Below are 22,588 nucleotides of genomic sequence, written 5' to 3'. Positions count from 1 at the left end.
CTGTAGGAACTGCACCTTTGCACTTGGTGAAGACCTTACCGTCATAAACCGTTAAAAATGTTCATCTCATAGAGTCGTCGGGAACCACGAATCGTGGAAGACTAAAAATAGATGTGAGTTATTTCCCACACTAGTAACATGGACGCATGTGTATCCAGATCAAGTATTGGAAAAATCCAAGATATAATCACGGATAATATTCCCACACTAGGGTGCAGAGCTTAGATATGTACCGAGCTTGCTATTCAAAACCCGTAAGAGATATCGCTGGGACAGAGAACCATGCACATGCCGCATTGAGTATACTTTCTCAGCATTTGAGCCTATTAGTCCGATTCTTTTCACATCCTGTATGCTCGCAGAAGCAAAACCGGCTGCCTAAAAGCCTAAAAACTAACGCAACCAAATTGTCGAGTGAGTTTATGGGCCCATACTAAGCAAAATGTCAACCAAATTGAAGCAGCACAGGGATACGTCAAAGAACTGAAAGGCATGTGCAACACAAACCCGGCTGAATTAGTGAAACATTTCGGCCACATGTTCCTTTTTTAAGTCGTTAGAAAACACATTATGATAAGGCGTCAATGAAGCTTTTTAACATATAAAAGTATCTAAAAACATTGTAGCATACACAACATGTACTACTGATATGCTCGAACATGCTTAAAAACATACTATTCGGTTGAATGAGGCTACTTCCAGCACCAGATAATCCGAGTTTGGTAGTGCTCAGAAAATTACAGGTCGCATGTGATCTATGATTTATACGGTTGTCCCAAAAGTAATGTGGTCCCTTTTTATCTACTAACATGTATACTCCTATCATTAATTTAATTGTTAAGCCTCTAATGTGTGCTCGTATTATCTCATACTCATTAGCAGGCAGTCTTGAGCCATTACTTACATCAAATACTACCCGGCAGCCTTGTAGACGTACCAGAAAAATAAGTGACTACAGTTATAATTATTGCATTGCATATGTAACTGTTTACACAGTTCAGTTACAACCACTGGAAGTAACTGAACCAATTCCGAAAACCAGTCGATTAATATTGCGTCATTTTTTACTTTTTAAACTTTGATTCCATAACAGAAGATCCCATTAAAAAATTGCAGTAAACTAAAGGCAGCTTTATTAGATTTTGTAACGCGTTGTTGACCTTCTATAGCCGATTCTCAAATCTGTCGTCACTGATCCTGAAAAGTTTCCACCCGAAAACATAAGCCACAACACTGAGCACTCTTCAAAAATCACCGATGGGAGTTAGTGCAGTGGTACAACGTACGAATAACTTGCGCACTTGCTCGTGGTTGCGCAATGTTTCAATACCAGTTTATACTTCGTCTATGTAGCACCACGCTTCGGTCGTGGTGCTGTGACGCTGCACTGTGTAACCCTAGGAAGGTCATTTGAATGCTTCGATCAAATGATGAAACTGATTATGGCATTGTCCTTCACAACGTACTACAATGTTCTAGAAATAAACACTGCACCCATTTAGCATTAAAGCAAATTTCAACAGGGGCTAGCATAACCTATACTAAGAAAAAGACCCCAGAGAGCGCGGCATGCCAGGCAGGCATGCGCACTATCGTACGGCCAAACAATCTGACGCAATCACATCGTCACAGAAGCTTCAGCTTTGTTCACTTTTCTTGGGAAGAAGTAACTGAAAACCGGCAATGAATTATGGGGGAAATAACTGGACTTCCCGAAAGGTTGCTGTTTGAAAAAGTAAAGAACTGAAAAAAAAAATACATTAAATGCAATTGTTTCCCATTACCTGAAAATATAGAAAGCTCTCCTGATAGCACGCCGCAAGGTCATGCTTGTGGGGTCTAAAGTTAACGTGTCCGACTTGAGAACCAACGGTCCCGCATCTGATTCCGGTCTTACCTTCCGCAAAATACTATGTTACTGCCAGTTTGAAAAAGCAGTCTAGAAGGAAGAAAATTTATCTATCCTTAAAGGGGTGATGACAGAGCCGTTGGATGTATGGCCGTTTTACGCTTCTGTGAACAACATAAAAATCTGTGATTTTGCTCAGAAAGTTTTAGCCTCCGGCGCACTGCTTATATTACAAAAACCTTGATAGAAAAGGAATAGGGAAACTCCTCCTACCGAGAGTTACCGCCATATTGAAATGCTCGTGTGACGTCACAGGAGAATAGATGACCAAGCGCAGTCTGCAATGCAGGCAACAAGTCAAAGCGCTTCCATCCAGCGGCCGTGGTCAAAGGAAACGTCTTTTTCTTTCTTTCTTGGATGATTGACACAGTGGTCATCCCTCATTCAGAAGTTCTTGATGAACGTATTATAGCACAAAAGTGATATAGAATAAGGTATCTTTTCTTCGGCATAGTTAAGGCACAATCACGGTTAGTGGGCTGCGCGGGTAGGTTCCTTAGCTTACCGACGCACTGATATATCGCATTACACCGGCGATGAAAACACGACAAACGGTCACCTATCGACGTAGTGTCAGGTTTTCTGCCCCGCTACACGTGCGGAACTAACCAGCGGACGGTCGCCCGATCTGTTTTGGTCAGATCGGAGGCCCAGTGAGACTTGACACCCGATGAGTAACGGCCTGAACCACTGCGCTTGTCTGTAGCTTAACCATGTTAGAAAAAAAGAAAACAAGTCACTACAATTTATATGTTCTCACTTCTCATCAGTAACGACCATGGCCAGAAATATCAGCCGACGCTGAACTGCCGATCCGCTCCACGACGAGTAGGCCTATCACGAGGTTGGGGCTTGCGATTTCGGCGATTACGGAGCGCCGATTCACAAGCTTCAGCGGTTGCATGTTACCATCGAGTGTAGTTCTGGCAAAGTGATCCCAAATCATCGACTGCTTAATTCACAAAGCACGTGCGCATTCAGCATGAAGCGTCGATGTGGACCTGTCCACCATGACTCCGTCTGGCGAGCAACACAGAGGGCAGCCGGCAGGATCGGCGCCGCTTCTGGGTATACGGCGCAAGCAGCGCTTTTGTAATTTGTAATTAAATAGAGGTGCTATTAGTGTGAAAAGAAGATAATATTTTTGGCATGGCTAGCTAAGCTTGCATTTTATGCCATGCGAACGAGCAGCATACATCAGTTATATTCAAAAGCTAAGTAAACACTCTGGGGGCGCTGTTGTAATCTGCGAATAGGAACATTCCTGCTGGAGTGTAGGGTTCATGCCTAAATAATAAATGATGTATGTCTAAGGGGAAGCACTCACGAAACATTTGAACAAGCATCGGTAAAACTCAGTTAGGTTCGGGAGTCACTGTCATGTTCACTTTAAGTTGTTTCAGCAGAAGCACAACGAATAGGAAAGGGTGCGAGGCGGAAAATCAGTCTTCATACTTATGGTTAAATGAACCTCATCTCCTATAACAGTAATAGGAATTCAGGGGGAAGCATTTAAACCCTTCTTTCAGCTATTGCATTCACGCACATTAGGGTACATAAAACGTAGTCTTCATGAAATTCCTGCCACTACCCGTATGCTCGTCTTAACATTTGTTCGTCCGCTACTCGGATGCGCGTCTCCTACCTGGTCATAATATGAGGCTTATATAGTTACCTGCCTTGAATTCGTTCAGCTGCAAGTTTCATTTCCAGATATTACAACCATCCCTCAAGCACAACAAACATGAAATCATACACCTTTCTCTCCCTACAATGCAGTCACGCAAATTAACCGCCCTAATCTCTCCCCTTCACAGAATCGTCTAAACTGGTTGCCCTTTCACGCTGCCGTTCGCACAACCATGCGGCACCTCACATCGTTTTAACAACTATCTAAGCTTTCAGCATATTTCTCGTAGAACTGTAGTATTCATTTCACTCACTCTGTCGCAGGCTATCGTTCACCCGGGCGGTCTTCTGGGAACCATAGTGAATATTTGTGTTCCAGCTCATTTAGGACCGAAATACAGTCAATTTTTATTGCTTAAGCAATACTATGCTAGGTTTGAGCCCGTCGCGTAAACCCGCCCGGTAGCCACGTTTGAACTTTAGAGCAGCCGCAGATGAGGCTCCTCTTCAAGCCGCCAGGTAAATCCGGTCGGCAGTCACGCCGCGCCGCAGAAGACAAAGAAGAAGAAGAAGAAGACAAAGGAGAAGAAGGAGAAGACAAAGAAGAAGAAGACAAAGGAGAAGAAGGAGAAGACAAAGAAGAAGAACAAGCAGAAGAAGCAGACGAAGCAGAAGCAGAAACAGAAGAAGCAGATACGTCTGCTTTGTTTACGCAACCTACCATGTTTAATTAAAGCTAAACCCCAGCTAATTTTTTCGCATTACTAGGATGTCATTACCTTTGTAATGATGTTCCTTCTTTTCTGTGATCGGTCTTAACAATCAACAACTTTTGTGTAAACATATTACTCCTGCTCCTGACATTACTCCTATCTATCTAAACCTCTCCGGACATAACGCTCTGATGTTAGAACCTATGCGGCGATTGGAATAAAAAGCAAGAATTGAATAAATAATTTCTGCATTAAGTTCATAGGAAAAGCACAGCACGCCATCGTTATTTTTTCTACCGTCCTAAGTTTTGCTTTCTCGTTCCTCCTTCATATGCTCTTTGTTCCGGAGTGGCATTTCGGTGTGCTACAGAATGTGCTTCTCATTCTGCTATAGAAAGCACCTGCCACTTCAGCAACCCCTTAGACCATGGTCCCATCCCAAAAAACACTTCTTTACATCTTCTTTGTCCTTTCCTTGGAACCAAGCAACTTTGTTTGCGCGGCCGCAAGCCGAAATACAATGGGCTGGCATACTCGCCGCCTCGGAAATGCGATGTTCGTAACGGAATGCGTCAATATTTGCTCCGGCGTCCTGCAAAGAGAATGCAACACTCTCGTGTCACCGCTTCTCGCCGCAGCGCAAGTACTTTTCCTATTCAAACCTTGTTTCCGGCAGTGACACTATTTCTGAAGCAAAAGGAAAAGATCGCCTCGTTGTTTACCCTTTCCCGGACGATAATAGGCCCGCCTTAGATTCTCAACATCATCGGCGTGGACGGGCTTCAGATGAAGGGCTGGGTAAAGAAGGCGTAATGAGATGCGAGCAGAGCCAGAGAGAAACGAGTGTCAAAGCTACGGGTGTAAAACGAGGTCACACTACAGGGAACTTTCTCAGAAGTCTTTCGAGAGCTGTTTGTAGTTCCTCTTAAGAAAAGTTTAACAACAAAATGCTCCTCGCCACCTCGAGCAAAGTTTCTGCGGAGGAGGGTCTGCCTTTTCAGGAGAACCGAATGCCGAATTGTGGTGACGACCAAAGGTCTTTGAACATGTTGACGCTCGCAGAAAAAAACAACAACGGGACTGGAACTACTTCGAACTCCATGTAGTAGGCTCACAAGTTTCCCACAGCAGAAACTTTTCTTTTTTTGCTTTCAGGTATAGAAGTTTACTATTTGAAGGATTAGGATGATACTGCATTGCTGTAGTAGGTTACAGTCAATTGTCGACACTAGATTTTCCTAATGTTTTAGCTTCTCCGTGTTAACTTTTTCGTAACAGTAACCTGCAAATGAGGGTATGTTCAATGTACGCGAGCAATGAGATTCCTGCCGAGGTATATTATTTAATGTGGAATTAGCTGGAAAGCGTTTGGGGAATGCTTAATGAGAGCCTACTCTGCAGAACAACATCTACCAGCTGTGTTTGAGGACTGCAATATAGCCAGCCGTAAGGGTAACCTCTGCGACCTGCATGACAAATTAAGGTGTTGTCTGTACATATAACCGGTTTATCGTGCAGCGAAATGCACCTTAGGTCACATCACTTACGCAGTATCGTGCTTAGTTTTCTGTAAAGGATGCACCATCTACACAGTTACTAATCCAACTGAAGCCAATTTCAATCGCGTGTGGTGTAAACGTAGGACTATTAGCAGGAAACTAGTTCTTACCTTCCAACCTGCTTTAAGGCACTAAGTAAATGGAATAACTGCCAGAGATGCTCATTCAGAATTGTGGTAGTGGCATTTAGTTGTTGTCGGCTCCTGTAAATCGAAGGTCAGTTTGAACGAACTGTCCGCTTCGGTATACTGAATGCTGATATCATCTGAAATACCTTTTATGGTTTGTGCTGTACCTATTTCCTCTTCGCAAGAAAATTGAAGGCAAACTTACAGCTGCCTAAAATGCCTTCGGATTGTAGGGATCAGATTTTTTTACCCTTACATGCACGCTGCTAGAGCCCTCCTATTCTCGACATCATTCGCCATCTATCGAGCGCGCATGCGGCGCAGAGACTGCAGGTCGCCCACGCGTCTCGCGTTGAATATGTGACCAAGCGTTCTTCAGTTCTGTCGTTAACGCGCCTGCTGCCTAAGCATGTAGGGGTGTGCTGTGCATCGCTACTCACATTCTCGCAAAAACCCTATGTCTGAAGCCGATTTGACCTTTTATCTTCCCAAGGGATCTTCATATGTCCAAAGAAATAATTAAGTGTTACAGATACTATGCCTTTCCTTTCCTGCAAACAAATTATAGAATGCCGGTGAACTTTGATGCGTCCAATGAAATGCTGGCTGTGTTATACAAGGGGCACGCAATGTACCGTGTGCAGCAGCATCACTCAGGCTTTCGTACAAAGTGTGATTCGTATCCAACGCCATCGCTAATAAAAGCACTGATTAAAGAAGATCGTATCTGTGAAGCACATGTAATGTGTGGTCTAGAAGCATTGTCGCCTGATTAATACAGCAAAATAATGTTTAATAAACTGAGACACAGCAGACACAATCCTGCCAAAACACGCTGCTGCTTGCTGCACGATATTCCGTAATTAACTGAGTTAAAACTGTCTGTATTGTTTTCCTGTTCCAGACAGTACTACATAAATTGTTGTAGTTGGTTGTTGTGGCTGTTATGGCTGTAGGAAAGAAGAAAAGAAAATGCACGGGCCCGCTACTGACTCTAGATATAGAGAAGGCTTATGATAGTGTAGAGCCCCGAATTTTATTGCACAGATTAGAATCGCTATGCTTTCCACAATACTTAATTGATTGGATATCTACATTCCTACAAAACAGACAATTTTACTGTTCATTGAATGGAGTACATTCTAGCAAATATCAACAAACCAGAGGTGTCCCTCAAGGGGCAGTTCTCTCGCCCGTGCTCCTTAACATTTTAATGAGTTCAATTCCCACTAATCAGGAGATCCGCACGTATGTCTATGCGGATGACATCGCATTCTTTACGGCTGCACCTGACATTCAATCCCTCAACAGGCGCCTGCAATCGTACCTAAGCTTCCTTCAAAATTGGTTAGATGACTTAAAATTTAAATTAAATGTTAAAAAGTGCGCGTTCCTTGTTTTCCAAATTCAGGATCCAGTAACTCTTGCTCTAACATTTAAGCAGGAAATGATTCCTCAAGTTAAGTCTTTGAAATATCTAGGGGTGATTTACGATGACCATCTGGCATGGAGGGATCACATTGAACATGTTGCAGCGAAGGGGGCACGTGCTGTGGGTATGTTGCGCAGGTTAAGCAGTCCAAGGTCTGGGATGCGGCGAGACGCACTATTAATGATTTATGTTATGTATGTCCGCCCAATTATAGAATTTGGATCTGTGTTATTTTCTGGTTCACCTGCTTACAAAATTCGTCCGCTTGTTCTTTTAGAGCGGGAAGCGCTTAGATTATGCCTTGGGCTCCCCAAATTCGTGGCTAATAATGTATTATACCTTGAAGCCCGAATACCACCGTTAATAACTAGATTACAATTCTTGACTGTCCAGACGTATCTGAAAATATATGAATCACAATTCCACCGCTCCATAACAATTTTTTGTTGCGAGCCAGACTCCTTTTTTGGAGTCGTATGGCCTCGGTTTCATACCCCGCAGGTAATTCTAGTGCAAAATCTGTTACAACCTTTGCACGTAGTCCTTTCTAACATCTTTCCAACAAAAGTAAGTGCATCGTCGGTTCAAATTATCTTTGATGACATTTTCCCAAATAATGCGAAACACTTAGCACCTCACATTTTAAATGGTTTATTAGAAGATCATTTACAAAGTCTTCCCGTTAGCATAACAATAGCAACGGATGCTTCTCAATTTAATGAAAAAGCCGGCGTTGGAATATACTGTCCGCTTTTAGACTGGGCTTTTTCAGTCCGTCTTCCGGATTTTACTCCAATTTTCCAGGCGGAGTTGCTGGCGGTGGTGCTTGCTCTGCGCAAACTAGACACAACATACTCAACAGTGGCTGTAATTACAGACTCTTATTCTTTGTGCTTGTCGCTTTCTTCGAATATGGATTCGCAAATTTTAAACACCTTTCTTTCATTGCTCCCCTCACATTTGAGGCTCATACATATAGTGTGGGTACCAGGACACAGCAATGTGACAGCCAATGAGATTGCAGACAGACTAGCCAAAGATTCTCTGAACGGCCCTGTATTGCCCATCCTCCCGGCAACAGCGTACATAACAGCAGCAAGATTTCGGCGGCGTGCCTTATTAAGCACGCAGTCTGGATCTATTTTATCCTCGGATGACTTCCTGCACCTCAAGTATTCGTGGAATAGGAAATCATGTCAATCAAGGCAGACTGAGGTCTCTCTAACAAGGCTACGCTGTCGTATTCCGCCCCTAAATTTCTATATGCACAGGTCTGGTTTGGCGCTTTCTCCTGTCTGCGCATTCTGCGGGGAACCGGAAACAATAGACCATTTCTTGATATTTTGCCGCCGTTTTACCATGATGAGAAAACGGTACTTAGAGAAGCCGTTACAACAGCTGGGTCTTAATTTGAGCAGCCAAATTTTATTATCGTTCGGTGCCACCATGCTTGGGTACAGCCACAGGTATGTTTTCAACGCCATTCAAAACTTCTTAATAGAAACAAAACGTCTACCTGACTAATATGCTTTGAAGTTTTATTCTGTACATATAAATCTTACTATTCTCTTACTGCGTGCGTTAGTATTTACTATTATATATTTTGGTTTATCATATCTACATTTCCTTTTCTATTCCCTAGCATTTATTATTATTTTTTTTTTCACGATGTAGTTATACATCTCAAAATCTAATATCTCTGCACCCCAATTCTTGGCCGATCCCCCTGTGTGGGTATGTGCCATCACATTAGAGGAGAACAACAACAACAACAACTGGCTCCGTAGCTGAGCCACCTCCGCTGCCTCGTGCGGACAGAAGATTAAATAGACAAGAAAAAAAAAAGAAGAGGGAGAGAAAGACGCGCGCCGCAACAGCAGCCGTCGTCCACCACCACCGAAGCGGTGGCGGGCGCAATGACGGCCTACAACAGATAAAAATTCTGTGGCAGGCTAGCAACCGCCGCAAGCGGCGGTGACCTACCTGTGCCAGCCCCATCAGGGCCTGGATCAGCCCTGATCTCTCGCTGACGCGGTATCCGAGTGTATGTGTATGCAGGTTACGAAGAGGAAATTGCCTTTATACAAAAAAGTGCGCTGGCGTTTTTTTTTTCTTTCTGTGGCTGCCTTTCACATGTGATAAATGCACATAAATTTAGCTTTAAATTTTTCATTTCGTGCATGAGGACAAAGATTTTTACCTGACTCCATGGTGTGAGAGATAACCGGATCGACGAGCTTCCTGCTTAAGGTTGTTTAGGTACACAGCTTGTTCTTGGTGATCAATAATTCGCCTTTGATTTTCTTTTGACGTTCTTTTGCCGAAGTTTAAAACACCCACCAACAATCCCTATTATTTCCGTATTAAAGAAAAAATTGGCGCGGAAATCGGTTGAGCGCAGGATATTTTTGCTGTTATTCTCTTCGTGAGACGCTACATATAAATGTGGTTTCATACATGCTATTGCACTAGCCAAAAAATACACGCAGCTTTTTGATATGCAACAATAGTTTCGATGTAAAATATACTCGTCTTCTGAGTGGAGAAGTAACGACAGCTGACTACTCTGTTAATGTTTATTGAACACTTATTACACATAAAGAAACGGTGCTGTGTGCCACAGCGGTGAATGGTGGTCCTTGACTGCTGAGTCCGAAAACGTAGGTTCTATCATGGCAGCGACGACCACCCTTTGATGAAGGTAAAGTAGAAGGCGTCCATGTTGTGCGCGATGTCAGCGCACCTTAAAGAACGTCGTGTGGCCGAAATGTTCGAGGGACACTACAACGGCGTACTAAATAACCGATGCCACTTGGGGGACGCTAAATTCTATATAGCATATTAAAACTATGTTGTTATGCTCCAGCTTGCATTTCCTTGCTGCTATTGCATTATCTGACTTATACGACAATGTACTTGGAGGATTTAAAAAGATATATTATGTGTGATATGCAGGGGCAACAGTTTGACAGGTGCTATACGTTGCTGAAAGAGACCATCCTAAGGCGGCTGCGTTTATAATAAAGCGCAACAAAACTTGCTTCCTGCTAGCTTGGCAACTCAGATAAGCACACAGAGATAATTTGATAACGTGATTGGTGTATCACCACGCAGGCGACAAAATGGCCTAATAGGTGATGTTCGCCACAACTGGCACGAAGGATGAAGATCACATTAGAATTCAAATATACGCGAGCCGTATACAGCAGTAATGCTTGCAATTGTTCAATCGCTTTTCTCTGGTGTTGTGTATACGTACAAAAGGGCAGCATTATCGAACATGTGTGCTGAGCATCAATACCGTCAACATGGATGTCAAACTAAAACCCATAACGCGTTGATTTTATCTGTACAATACGCGAATAAACCTGCTCTAACACTACCGCGCTGTAAAAACATCTATGGCAATAATTGTGGTCGAAGGGTAGGTAATCGTGGCTTTAGTGAAGGCGCGGCTGCGAAGTTACCGCACTACTATAGTCTAGAAGAACACGGCCGCGCAGCGGCGCGCCAGTCGGCAGAAAATGGTCTCGCCCGAGAATGGTTAAGACACTGGAATATACAAAGCAAATCAGGGGCGAAAGGCTATATTCTCCGACGTTCTTTCAACCCGGAAACTGTTTGCATTCAGCGGATCAGAAGCCGTGGCATGTATGAGAGCATCTTTAGAGCAATGCCTCCTAAAGTATTGAATTGATTCATATCTACAGTGCATTAAACAGGACGAGAAGAAACATATGACAAACACGCGCTGTAGCGCTGTGTGTCACTAGACGTTTCTTCCTTGTCCTGTTCATAGAGCATTAGATATTGAACATCATCACCACCTCACTCAACAACTGACGCTATAGAATTGATATGCAGGTTTTGTGAGGTCGTAAGCGTGACTCCATTCCGTGATCATGTCACCACCGCTTGCATGTCCCTCATGCATTCCTCGTCGCCCTAATTTATTTTATTTGGTTAACAGGAAAGGAAAGGCACAGTATATGTTACGCTTGTTATGTGGACGCTCTTGATTTGTCGGTCACCGCACTGACTACAACATCGACGTGAGGTTTTCATTCAATAAGAGCCTGATTCTCTCACTTCAATAAATTATACATCATTCGGCGCGAACGAAGCGCGATCTCTCTCCAAATTCACTGCCTTGCCTTTCTCCTCTTCCTCCACTTTCCACCTTATGCTAAAACCTTTCCCTCTTCTGCCGCTAACCACTTCAGTTTTCGTACAGGTCCTCCGCCTGGATCGGCACCCTTCGAATTTGTTTATTTTTAGAAGCTTCGCACAGCCTCTATATCTTACATTGTAGCTCTCAGAGGGTGGATTTGAGTTAATACCATGGCAGCGACGTTCTGATTAAGCATTCCTCCCTCACCCAGCCCAATCGAGTGAGTTATTCCTTTTCTCTCTCTCTCTCTCTCTGCCTTCCCTCCACAATTGCTGAAGGAATTTTCTGGGATTTTCATCTTACGACCTGCTGGCAGTGTCAAGCGACGTTCAGTTCAGTCGTTCAGTCGTGTCCGACTCTTCGTGACCCTATGGACCATGTCACGCCACGCTTTCCGGTCTCTCTCTATCTTCCTAACATCACATAACTTCATCTGCAGTGCCTCGAGGATGCCATCTAACCATCGCGTTCGCTGCCTACCCCTTTTCCGGCGACCCTCAACCTTTCCCAACATCAAATCTTTCTCCAGTCACTCCTCTCTTCTCATCAGATGACCAAAGTAGCTGAGCTTTAACTTTAGAATTTGACCCTCCAATGAGCAGTCAGGGTTTATGGTCGACAATACCGACTTCGACAGCACCACAATTCAAACGCGTCAATTCTTCGGCGGTTAGCCTTTTTCACAGTCCAACTCTCGCATCCATACATCACAACTGGAAAGACCATAGCACGGGTTATACGGATCTTGGTTGGCAGACTAATGTCTCTGCTCTTTACTAGGCGGTCAAGGCTAACCATTGCTCTCTTTCCCAGAAGCAGGCGTCTCCTAATTTCAAGGCTGCAGTCTCCTTCCGAGGTAATCTTGGAGCCCAAGAACAGAAAATCTGTCCCAGCTTCCACTTCTTGTCCATTGATGCTCCAGGACTTGATAGGGCAAGACGCCATGATCTTTGTGTTTTTAATGTTCAGTTTAAGCCCAAACTACTCACTCTCTTCTTGTACGCGCATCAGAAGTCTCTTGAGTTCCACTTCACTTTCTGCCATTAAAATGGTATCATCCGCATATCTAAGGTTGTTGATACGTTTTCCAGCAATCTTCACTCCAGCTGAAGACTCGTCCAGACCGGCCTTCCTCATGATGCACTCTGTATATAGGTTACATAGTTAGGGCGACAGTATGCAGCCTTGCCTCACTCCTTTCTCGATCGGAACCCAATCAGTAAGACCCTGCCCAGTTCTGACTGTGGCCTCTTGCCCTTCACACAGGTTCCTGAGGAGACAGATGAGGTGAATTGGAACTCCCATCTCTTGGAGAGCTTGCCACAATCTGCTGTGATCTACGCAGTCAAACGCTTTCGCATAATCAATAAAGCAGAAGTAGATGGGTTTTTGGAACTCTCTTGCTTTTTCCATGATCCACCGAAGGTTGGTAATTTGGTCTCTAGTTCCTCTGCCCCTGCGGAACCCAGCTCGCACGTCCGGAAGCTCCAGATCGACATACTGCTGCAGCCTACCTTGGAGGATTTTCAACATCACCTTGCTAGCATGCGAAATAAGCGCGATCGTGCGGTAGTTGGAACAATCTTTGGCGTGCCTTTCTTTGGAATGGGCATGTAAATTGACCTCCTCCAATCCTGTGGCCACTGCAGGGTTGTCCAAATCTTCTGACGTAATGTATGCAGAATGTTAACAGCGTCATGGTTGATGTTTTGAAGCAACTCAGCTGGAATGCCATCAATTCCGCTAGCTTTGTTCTTATCAAGGCTGGCTAAGGCCCATTCAACTTCACTCTTCAGGATGCTCGGCTCGAGATCAGTAATCACAACCGTCCTATGTTGGGTTTGCACATGCGGGTACCGATACCTCAAGCGACGTATCTCTTTACTAATGCCTGCCGTTGCTGGCAGGTGACTTGTAATGCCGGCCACGTAAAAGGCTGCGCCGACTACACAAATACAACCACGCACGCAATTCAGGAATGACAACCGAAGATGATCGCTGTATAAGAAAACGGAAGCGCGGCACTCCTCAAAAGCCGTTACTGTGGCCACGCCCTGAGTAGTGGCGTTACCGTATCACTTCGTAATTGCTGTCGTAGAAATGCCGTAGACGAGTTCAGGCAGCACAAACCAGGTGGTGTAGGAAGAATAAAAAGTGCCAGTAAGAAAGTAATGGTGAAAGAAGCTAGGAAGGAGATACAATCAGAGCCGTGAGAGAGGAGAAGATTAAAGGAAACAAGAATAGGAAGAATAGAAAAGAAAGAATAAAAGATGACAGCCGTCAAGCCGGGAAAGAAAAACGAAGGAAGATAAGATAGGAAGTGGAGGAATATCGTGGGTCTGGTAAAATGCTTCAACTAAGCCGCGGCATCATTGTTTCTTTAGCTACGCTTCCAACGAAAAGAAGCCGCTTACGCTAAGAATAAAACCGGCGAAGTCTGTGGCCCTGTGTACAAAGACGGTGCAAAAAGCACCCTGCGCTAGAGTTGCTGAACGCCGCATAGCGATGCAAGGGTTTTTCCTCCCTTCCACATCCATTTTCCCCTCAGTATAATAATCGGTACTTTAACCCTTTAAGGCAGTGCAACATTAGACCTTTCAGATTTAAGAACGTAAACAAAAAGCAAAGAAGTGATTAAATATTGTTTAAAGCAAAGCTGCAAAGACAATGCGGAAGCCTCGGTCCAGTTGAGCGATGAGGAACCATGGAAAGGCGGAGTATAAAGACGGCTATGGTCTCTAGCGTAATTACCTGGAAAATTGTTGTAAAACATATCTCCGAAGGCGATCCACCTTTTGTGGACGTCAATGGAATGAAAAATTGCTTGCCATTTAAGGGCGTCTAGCTTTAGTTGAAAACAAGAAAAAAGAGCCCATAGGGCTGCGCTGAAGCGACGCAACGCGGCTTCATATTCTGCTCGTGAATCTAGCCCTTTGCGGTGCCTCGATATTAAATTTAGGGCCCCTCTGCCGCGCACAATGTCGACCACCTTCGCAATGGTTTAGGCTTACAGCAACGGTACGTACTTGTCTACGAAAAATCCGCCTGGGCACGCCCGCATCGCCCCTCTTTTGTTTTGTCTACGGATATCTGGTGCGAACATTTTTCGCTGTGCATTTTCTTGTGCATGCTAACCTCTCTCCGATCGCTCTTACGGCGAGGTGCCCTTAATGTCTGTTCTCCTTGCCTCTGGAAGGTACGTTTAAAATTCGCTTTGTCTCTGACGCAATTTCGGCATTATCTTGACACGCAAGGCGTTCAGGTACCTTTTCATCGGGCATCCTTCACGCCGCCTGCGCCCGGTAATATCCCTGTGGTCGTAAAAGGGCGGCACTGTGGATGTCCTCGCTGAGTGTCTCCCCCATTTTTGTTTGTTTTGATGAAAGCATTATATTGAGAGCGTCATGTGAGAAATACAGGCAGTGCAGGAAATATTGCACTTTTTTATTCATTCAAGCAGTTTCGCCTGGATACCTGCGGAGGTTAAAATGTAATTTTTCCCCTGTTAATACTACCCTAGTCGCTGCCTATACCTACTGTGTTGCTTTAAGTTAGTCTGAAGATTTTTTTTTATATCAAAAGCAAATTGCAGTTACGATGTGCATGAACAGCGTTGCTTTTGGACGCGTTGTTTGAGGTTCTTAAGCAATTCCTCTTAGTATCGCGTATAGGTGAAGGGAGATGGGTGGCTGCTGAATTACTCTTTTAAAAATAATTTTCATCGTTTCATCGGCTTCCTACTAAAACTATTACCACCCGGTATATTGCTCCAAACTTGAAATCATAGAAATATCAAGTCCTGCGTGCTTACCAAGAGACTGCGCGCTTTGTTTTCAGTGCGGCGGCACCATTTCAAAGTTTCGCAAACCATCTAAATGATCCCCCGTGCTAACCACTGCCCCTGTGAAATTTGTTGTTTAATAAGAGAGGAGAAGGCATTATTCGCAGTGTGTCAAACTTCAATTTTTCCATTTCGGCTCGAGTTCAGGTTCACACTCTAAAGCGACTGCCTCCGACCGGCGCTGGCCCCTATTTGTGACCTCGGACAAGGACGAACATTTACCTTTGGAGTTTCTAAGAAAGCGGCATATCTTTTGTTTGTAGCCATATGACTGCACTTGGGAAGAAGCTTATGACCAATTACTCCTTATTTGAAAATCTTCTTCGCCACAGAAATTTCTATTAAACAATGCAATATTCCCTTCAGCAGCTTTTGTAGATTGTCAGATAACTCTTGTAGACGGTTTGCTGGTTCAGAGGAAACGTATGCGTTAAATGTATTGTGAGAAGGTTGTACCGCATCTAGTGCAATTCATAGGGGCTAGAATCCGGCCATCTATTGCGACGAAAGCTTCACTACGCCACGTAAAGCCAAGGTCCCCTCTCCGAGTGCAGGCCACAACTGCGCATGCACCCCGTCTTCTTCCCTTCTTCTGACTTTCTTCCTCTTTTTTTTTTGTGGCGTCTTCCTATTCTTTTTGCTTCCCGTCTTCATCTTGGCGCCTTCCGAATCTTCTTGGTCCATTTGACCGGCTTCTTCTGTTATTTAAAGAGCTATACCACGTGTTACCATTAGTAATGATAAGACCATCAGTAATAATATTAGCTAGATTGCTGGACTCGTGAACTAGGCCTTCCACTGCCGGGTTCTGCTCCATGGTTATCTCACACCTTTTTACTAATTTAAGTGTTCTCATACTTCTTCAAGGCTAGAAAGCGTGATCGGGTTCATTTGCCGCTCTTGGTGTTTGCCGAGAGCATAAATTTTGTTTTGTTTAGTATTTCGCATGTGCTCGGAGTCTCTCGCCGCCTTTGCTCTTTGATTAGTTATAGTTATTAACTACTCCTGAGAGGACTCGCAAAAGTTCCTGTAGCAGACAGAACGAATGAAATTGGCCATCACATGAAAAGGGGCCGTCACCTGACCAGTGCCTTACATGTGATGAGATTAAGGCCTGCAACCGCGTGCCCTTTGCGACCTCGTAGAGTTGGCCTAGACTTCTATCGAGTGTGTAGGTCTCGTGCATTAGGTTTTGGCGATTAACAGTGAACAGGCACCAATACGAGACTCTTCAATTGGCATGCAACCAGGGTCAAGAAGAGTTGCGACGCAGAACAGATGGAATTCGCATAAACGCTCCTCCTCATTTGCATGGCGGAGGTCGTGTTTGTCACGACTGTGAAATTCCCTTCCTGCACAACAATACAAAGTTTCAACCAGGTGCTGTGCACATTTTCTCATTTTCAGTGAATCTGGTAGAGCTAGTTCCAGGAGGACGAACACATCTTCGAGCCCCACCACGTTATCCAGAGTTAATGCCTCCCATAGCGCATCAATGATTCTGTCTGAATGTTTCAAGTCTTTAAGACTCGTTAAGCATGGCACGTGACGATGTCTACCCTGTAGATCAATTAAAAATTTTCATCGTCAGATTGCCGGCAAGGAACCGAATTATCTATGCGGACTCAATGCCACCGCAGTGATGACATTGTATATAAGTATAATAATTAGCATCGTAGCTCAAATTTTCATGTTCGGGCTGCTTGACAGGCACACTAAGAAAAACACAATTGGCAGAGGCTTAGCATGGTTAAGCCCAGAGGGCTGCGAAAGCAATACTTATTGGCTGCGCTTAGGTTCGGCTTGTGGATCACCTTGGTGGTGATTTTCGTTTCCCCTTTGTGGTAAAGCAGGAGTCAGACATGGGTTCTACTTCTTCGCTTTTTTATTCTTCCTCAGCCCACATATAAAGCTCCGTTTTAACCAAACCGTATGAACGTGCCTTAGTGGCCTATAGGGGTAACGTGAATGCCAAGGTCCTAGCAGGCTGATTCTAACATAACCATCCCATGTGAAACGAGAGACCAAAATTGGCAGCTCCTGCCCGCCCACAGCGCCGCGGCTGCGACCACGCTACGCCGACCGCTTGAGTTGGTAGCCCAGCTCTCATCCTAGTGTCATGTGGGGTGTGATGTCACAGCGTCACATGGGTAAGACGTGGCTACCGGCCGCGCTACACTGAAGGCTCGAAACCAAGAGTAGCATTGCTTTTGCAATTAAAACGCAATTAAGCAGGTAGTTGCGAGGCAGTGAGTTAAGCAAGATGGTAATAGAGGCACCAAATACTTTAGCTCTCAGTGTCATTAACAGTGTTCAATATATTTCGAACGATGTAGTTTAATATAACGTCACCGGAGGAGCTTTCAAACAAGAACGGGCCGCTCTAGATGCTTGGAAGGTAAAGTCAACAGCACCATCAGCTGCGCTGATGTGGTGAGAAGTGATAAGAAGTCAATAATTTGCTACATAATACTTTTGCTTTAATGCAGCTGATATTCGTATTTATTAATGTTATTCATTATTACCTCAAACGTCCTATCTAATAAGTAATTGAGTATTTGGGTAAGGTGTATATGCATTGGCATATCCGATTTCCTGTGCTTCTCCGCCATCTACAGCAACAAATTTCTAGATGATGTAGAAGAATGCCGCAATTTATGCAGAATTCATCATATAATTGACTTGCTCGGTGATCAAATACAATGAAAAGGCGATCCGTGCATCGATACAAAGGAATTGCACTGTGGCTAACGTTCAAGAGGCCATCAATGTTCCATCGGTCGCTGAAAGCAACAGGTCCAGGCGTACGCAAGTAATTATCACAGATTTTCAAGGTGCTTACTGTGTGTACACCAACGACATGAGAGGAAAAAAAAAGCGCCAGCATCTTAAAGGTTGTGGCAAGTGTTGAGAAAAAAATTCCTAGAGCTCTGTGGAATCTACACTGCAGAAATGCACACGCATAAGCACTGCTGCTGCGCAGGGTATATCATGTTTTCTCTCATTATCATTATCAACTAAATGCTACATTATTATCATTGCCACTGTCATCATTGAGATTACCAATAATTTCGGCATCATTGCCAGCGCTATTATAATTCTCACGATAGACGAGGAGAATTCTGAGGCTCGCTTCACGATCCCGGGCGTGGCGTAGTAGGTTAAAGCTTTAGGCTAGGGATCCGAGGGATGGAGTTTTGATTCTCAGTGGAGGCAGGATTTTTATTTTTTCTGGTGGGCAGATGCCACGGAAGCACGAACGCACACACGGACACGCGGTGAGACATGAGCCATAAAAGGTTTTTGCCTTAATACACCAGAAAGGTTGTGCGGCGGGACACACTAGTCTCACCGGTAATCTCCAAGCCAACCTCGTATCTTGAGGCTACGCAATCCTAATAGGAGTAAATGAAGAGTTGGAGAGGTCGAAGTCATGACCCGTGCTAACGGCGAAATTTTGGAGCATTTCCAAAAAACACTGAGATGGTATACACCTCTCTGCAAGAAAGAAAGTATACAGAGAGCCGTCAGCGGTTGACAGCAACTGTAAAAAAATGCATACACGTGTTCTTGCGTGTTCTGGCGCAGAGACAAGCTCATATTAGCACCAATTGAAACAGCCAGAAAATAGATGCGGTATCACATAACAGACACCGCCATGCGGGAGCAGTCGGATGTTGCGCATTCCAGCCGAGATCCGTAAGACCACCTTCGGTGTATTGAAGCCTTAGTCGGGCAGCACTGGCCGCGGGAATACTGAACTGAATACCCAACAAGGGAGCCCTTGAATACTTCACGCATGTAAAAGTTCAGCGTATCTTACTCAGTCCCAGACGACACAGTTTCCCCACATCAAGCCCTTCTCCAACCGGATCAATAATCATTCACTAAGGCTGTGGCGGAGAGATTCATCAAGTCCACTGTATTTGTTCAGCACTGTATTTGTACAACACTGTATTTGTACAAGAATACAACGCTAGCTTAAGAGTGGTCGCATCAATCACATTTCGCCCCAGGCATAAACATAACCCCTGTTCCTGGTCGAGTTCCATTCAATTTCACATGACGTGGCAGAAATCAACGAAACAAATTTGAGCAGCACATATGGGCAAAGAACGCTAGAGGTAGTGAGAAAGCCAGGTTCAATCGAAAAGGCCTCAAACTGCGTCCCCGTTGTTGCCTCCGGCTGCTTGCGTTTGCATGGGGGCTGCCGCACCTCTTTGGCAAACAAGCAAAAGCTCGTGTTCCTATTTCAGGATCTCGCTGCAGGCACAGTGTCGCAGTCACAACTACTGTGCATTCACGATCGTTTTCTGAGCCTTGTCCCTCCATGGCATGCGTGGCGCCAACTCTAACTTTTAGTGTAAGGATAATTAATTTAACATTTCGACAACATGGCGTTTGTCGTCTTGTTCAGTACAAAATCCGGTGTCAGCGCTGTCCGCGTTGTAGGCGTCGTTACCGTGGATGAGAACAATTGCGGCCACGGCTGTGGAAGGTGGTAGATGACAGCTGACGTGGCCGCGCACAGATTGGTCGTGAGTTTTCGCGACGTCACGTGATCACCTGAGGATTTTATAGGAATTGGCAGCTCAGGGGCATCTGATAGACAGGCGAGGGCAATATAATTCATCTACAACTCGCGTTCCGAGTCACACCTGGTACTCCTAGCCCATGCAAGGCACATTTATTAAGCTTGTTTAAGCGCGGATTAAGATTTGAGTCGATGGTCCTTCAAATAAGGAGGTACATTAAGATTTTACGCTAAATTTTATATAGGAGATAACAGAGGCACAAATAAAGACATTGTTGATTAAGCGAGTTGTGAAATGAAATATGCAAACGAGGATCCGCAAGCGCAGGCGTGAATGGTAGAAGTTAACGATTTCGTCCCACACCCTTGAAAGAACAACTTAAATGTTAACTCGTTCGTTTTTTCGCCTGTCATTGGCTTGCTTATACTGTTACTTCACGCTACTCTACAGGATTCTTCAAAGTTCCTTGTTACCGTGTTCCTACAGTTAACGAAAAAAGCTGCACGTTAGTGCAGACTCTAATATTGTTAAAGAAACGTTTTTCAGTAAATAAAAAAAAAAATTCCACTCTTTGCAATACACTCGATTAGTACTATCAAAGAAAATACAGAGAAGAAGCGGATGCTACATGACCTTGAACAGGCCGTGAGCGCACCACTGGACAGAAAAATACAAGTTGTTGACGTAGCGCCTCAACAACCACACAGGGCCCCACAATTCCTTCCCCTGGAATCAAAACTGATTACTATTCTACAATACATAAAGAGAAGAGGAAAAACAACAACTTCACAATATTGGCTATTAACGATCCGAACGCATTCAATGCGGAACGTATTTTACTTCCTTAAAGTAACTGTCGTCCATAGACGGCATAACAATGCTGTAGTATGTGAAGTGGAATGCCGAGGCGTAACCCAGGGTTCAGTGTAGTGAGGTGGGGGCTGAAAACCTCTTCCTGTTCCACGCTTCACATGGGAGCTTCTGCAGCACCTTAAAAGCACGTCATCGCTTCCCCTCGTGATAAAGAAATATTGATTTCAAGTCTGTCGTTATGGGCAGGTCGGGAAGCCTCGTTCAGCCAGTGTTCTTTGTGAAGATCTTGCCGCTTCATTAGTCCGCCGTTTTTGTAATATAGCACCATCCTGGCAGCCATTGAAGGAGGATATCATGGCCTTCTGCTATTTCGAAAAACGCTGCTTACGCGAACCGCGGCGCGGTGCAGCCTGTAGGCAGCAGGTAAGGAGTGCTTTGTAATCACTGAAAAAAGACCCTTCCTGCGAGGCTTATTGGTTGCTGAGTGCGAGAATCCGCCGGAGGGTGGGTAGTCCCTGTAGCTAGAGGAAGGCGATGGAAAGCTCCATGACGTGTATGCATGACGCCCGATGAGAAAAAAATAGGAAACTTCATAGTGGAAAATAAATAAAAACACAAAAACAGGATGGCTAGAGGGCAACGCCCAGGAAGCGTAATACCGCAGGGAACTCCTTTCAAAGGAAAAAAATTGCAGTTGACGAAAGGAGTGCAGGGAGGAACGCCGTCCGAATGTCACGTCAGGTGCCTCAAATGAAGTGGTCGGGCCAGACTATGATGTAGGAGCCTCCAAAAGAGAGCCTGCATTTTCTTTTTATACCTGTGGGCAAAAAAAAAGGCACACGCACGGGCGCGCTACATGTGTAAGCAACAATGCGGCGGATTGGTTCTCATCCCAGTTCTGGTTGGTTGGTTGGTTTGTGGGGTTTAACGTCCCAAAGCAACTCGGGCTATGAGAGACGCCGTAGTGGAGGACTCCAGAAATTTCGACCAACTGGGGTTCTTTAACGTGCACTGACATCGCACAGCACACGGACGCCTTCCTTTTCGCCTCCATCGAAAAGCTGCCGCCGAGGCCGGGATTCGATCCCGCGTCCTTGGGAACAGCAGTCGAGCGTCGTAACCACTGCGCCACACCGGCGGGGTGATCATCATCCCAGTTCTGAGAGCCTGGGTAGCCGTGGTGTTCGCATTGGGTCACTGATGAAGCGGCCCATTTGGTCGTTTTCTTCCCCCGAGGGCAGCACAGCTTCTTGCTCGTAGAAGGCATCCGTCAGTTCTTGGGGTTGCGCCATCCTCTGAGAAAGGTCTTGTTTTTCGCTCACCTTCATTCTTAATGTCCATGTCCTCACCATAGTATCAGTGAAGAGGAAAGATGAAAGCGATGGCCAGGCATAACAATCACAGAAATTGAGAAGACCAACATGCATGTCTTGATGTAATGCAACAACCATTTGATTTTAGGTATACTATTCGGATGTGCTGCACACATCGATGCATCACTGGAATTGACAATTCCAAAGTCTTGTAGCTCGAATAACACAAATTAAAAAAAGAACGAGACTGAGGTTAGAAAAATACTGGTTACTCTAAGGACTGCAACCTATTTCTGATAAAATGCAGCTGAACTTAATATCTACTTTATTGCTTTTCACTAGAGGCGCTTGTATCTCCTATTCACTAACGTGCACAGATTTATGCTAAGGATCATAATGTTATTATGAACGTAGACGTGGCAGAGGCAAGGATACCTGCGCACATTTAAAACCACGACTAACAAGATGGTCACAACACACAACTTCAATAACATCAGAGGTGTACTCCGGTTCAAGGATACTTTTCTTAGGACTATAGCTGAAAG

Source organism: Amblyomma maculatum, chromosome 10 (genome assembly GCF_055883805.1).
Source record: "Amblyomma maculatum isolate TAMU_Amacu chromosome 10, ASM5588380v1, whole genome shotgun sequence".
In the NCBI taxonomy this organism is placed as follows: domain Eukaryota; kingdom Metazoa; phylum Arthropoda; class Arachnida; order Ixodida; family Ixodidae; genus Amblyomma; species Amblyomma maculatum.
The sequence above is the reverse complement of the archived record's forward strand: the minus strand, read 5'-3'. Positions refer to the sequence as shown.